This window comes from Protobothrops mucrosquamatus, unplaced genomic scaffold, assembly GCF_001527695.2.
Source record: "Protobothrops mucrosquamatus isolate PMUCROS unplaced genomic scaffold, P.Mucros_1.0 scaffold156, whole genome shotgun sequence".
Lineage (NCBI taxonomy): Eukaryota > Metazoa > Chordata > Lepidosauria > Squamata > Viperidae > Protobothrops > Protobothrops mucrosquamatus.
The window spans coordinates 1,167,380-1,170,621 of record NW_015386520.1 but is presented as its reverse complement, the minus strand read 5'-3'; positions in this window follow the sequence as shown (position 1 = coordinate 1,170,621).

Genomic DNA, 3,242 nt, shown 5'->3' with positions numbered 1-3,242 from the left:
CAGAACTGAAGGGATCTTCTTGGCGTATTATAGATTGACTATAAGAGGAAAAACACCACTTTTCCTGAGCAAATAAAAGAAGACAACTATTTGATGGATCCTAGTATAAGACATATTCCCTTGGATGTCCATCTCTGTGAAAAAGATGAGCCATAAGCACCCTTTTACCAGCAACACAAGATTAGATTAGATTCTTTCATCATGTTAACCAGCCTTAATAACTGTTTATTAAATAAGCTTCAAAGTTCTAACAACATAGAACATTCTAAGCTCTATAATATTGTTTGCAAACCACACTGGCCAGGTGTATGCGTTATACTTTAGCCAACCAGCTAAGACAAGCAGATGCTTAGATCTTGGCTCCCAAAGAAGCCGTATAAACTTAAGAAATGTATGAAGTCATGAAAGCTTCATTTCACTCTTTACTGCAGTTTTTAGAATTGTTGGCCTTTTTACTTTTAGCCTTGAGTGTTTTTGTAACAGGCTCTATTGATTTGGCTCCCTGCTATTGCAGTTTCAGTTCCCACATGCTGGCTTTTGACAACTTTGGCTTTTCTTTTAATTCTTTTAATCTTTCTGTGCTGCAACATTGACTCTTGCTGTTCATGCCATATTCTACATCTCCCTGGATCTTAGCCAAAGCTGGTACAGGAAAAGCAATAGCAGAGACTATACGTAGCTCAAGCAGTAAACAACAGCCTAATCAAGGAACTACCAAGGAGAAAGCAGCACCCCATCAACACTGGCAGCAGGCTGCTCTATATAAACAGAGACAAAACCTGCTCACTTCTATCACTGAAGATGTTACCTAGTCTGGTAACAAAACATTTGCAAGCAAACAACCAAGCTCAGAGAACACCAAGGATTCCAAAGAAAAAGCATCCGGGTGGGGTGGAAGATACAAAGACTCAGAATCACCTCTATAGGTTTGCCTTAACTGAGACTATTAAGAGTCCATCAGGTTTCATGCAATGTTTACTTCCTTTCTTGATTACCAGAATAAGCTGTATATGGAGCAACTCTTTGAAAGTATTTGGAAATTACAGTTCATGTAACATGTAGCAGGTAGGCAGCATTTTTATTTTATGTAAGAGGTTTCTGTTTTTATTTGGTTTTATGATTAGAATTACTGTGGATGTTTTAATAGTTATATCGTGTACCTTACAAGTCACTACATAGGATAAAAATTGAATAATGTAATAAATGTTGCAAAGGAACAGAAAACAAGCTGCTTGATTACAGTAAAGAGATGTTTGTGCTGCTATTGTGTACTAGATAGAAAATCAGGTTTTCTGATTTGTTTCAGCACCAATTCAGTATTCATCTTCCAGGCAAAAAGGCCTATTTCTTCAAAGATAAGTTTTATAACTACCGATGCTCCTGGTTTGAGTTCCTATTTTACTTATTCTAACAGGCTGTCTGCTGCATCATCCATACAGATGTGGTAATTATAATTATTCTGCATATATTTAAGATTTACTTTATCTCACTCTATGCTTTTCACATATGGCTTTCATGTGACCTCATTAGCCAACCTTGTCAATGTAACATCCAATTCTTGAATTGGAACATCTAAAAAGTGTGGCAAAAAACAAAGTGAAGATCTACCTACCTACTTACCTACCTACCTGTTCACTCATTTTTCCAATGTTTAAAGGCATTTTTTTTTAGATTTGGGGGACCCTTGCCTTCTTCCTGCCTTCCAGAGTTGGAGCTCCTGCCTTAAGTTTCTTCTGCCTGCAGAACTGACGCCAGTGCCAGCCTGGCAGCTTCCCCCGGGCTATGTTTATCTGAGTGATGTGCATAGTCTGGGTAGAGCCTCCCCCTTTTCTGAATCCTGGCACCAGGCCTGGCATTTTTCTTGACTTTGGTGCAGGCAGATCCTTCAGCATACTGAATGAGGTGTCAGTTAGGCTGGTAATTAGAAAATCTTGGGACTGCTGACACTTGGGTACATCTGTAGCAGTTCAACAACAACAATTTTTGTTTTTTGTTTTTGTATCAGGCTGTACGGTAGAAAGTTGAAATAGAAGTAATTGGCAAGTGAACAAGAAGGGGATCTTACAAATGTTGGCATTTTGGGCTTAAAGAATTGGCAAATGCTATTAAATTTTATTTTTGGGGGAATTTCCTTTTACCAAACTGAAGAAGTGGCAGCTTTTAAATTTGTGGTATGTGCTTTGTGTATTAATTTACAGATAGCAGCTGAATCAGCATCAAGAAATATACCTCCCTATTACCATTTATCACATCTTCCCCCAATCAGTTATCCCTTTAACTGCTGAATGAAACATTTTTGAAGCGGAAACCCTGAAATCTGCAGTATTTCCATAGAGGCCAGTTCTTCAAAAACCAGTCTGTTGGGTTTCCTCTGTATCCAATGGTTTAGTTTATCACTGATACCTTGACTTTGATGGATCTTATATTTTAACTAGCTCTCCATCAGGTGAGATAGCAAAAATACTAGAAATGATGGAGAATTTGTCTAAAAGAATTATGAAGAACAATAGGAAGAGGAATTGGGAAGAGGCCACATGTAATAAGATATCAGTGTCTGTGTGGGATGTCTGTGTAGGCTGGATATGAAGGAATTATGGATGACAAGCAGAGTGCTGAGACTGTGCTGAAAGTTTGCAGGACATGAGAATATACAGCATTAAGTTCTTTCCTTTGCCCCAGGAGTTGGACCAGAGCAGTCAATCTGGGCCCAAGTCTCTTCTCAGTGGAGGGCTGGGTTTTGATATACTGAGGTGTCACACAAGGTACTCTGCATAACACTCCCTCTCCAATTATACTCCACCTCCCTGAGTGTAAGCCAAGATCCTCTTAACTCTCCCATCTCCTTAGCAACTGCATTAAGCAAATCGATTCAGTTGGTGTCATTGGGATGGGATGGGAGGGCAGGGCTCCTACTGCACATCTCTCTTTCCCCCCTGTTCTTATAAGCTTGCTTTGGTCTGCCACACTCCCTCCCGCCCTTTTTCTTCTTTGTAAGCCAAGCAAACGTAGCCTCTGAGCTAATAAGGGCAAAGTCCCTCTTCTTCTTCTTCTCTTCTGTGACTTACTTAGGCAAAGTCCTTTGGGGAGGGCCAGAGGTGCTCTAGTACGGATTCCGATGCAGAGTGATCTTCCACAGCAGGACTGAAAGCAGAGGCACGGGATGCAAGAATCCACAACCTAACCTAGGGTGAGGGAGCAGATTAGAGTGGGCTGGGGGCTGGATGCCATGAGTCCCTCTCACC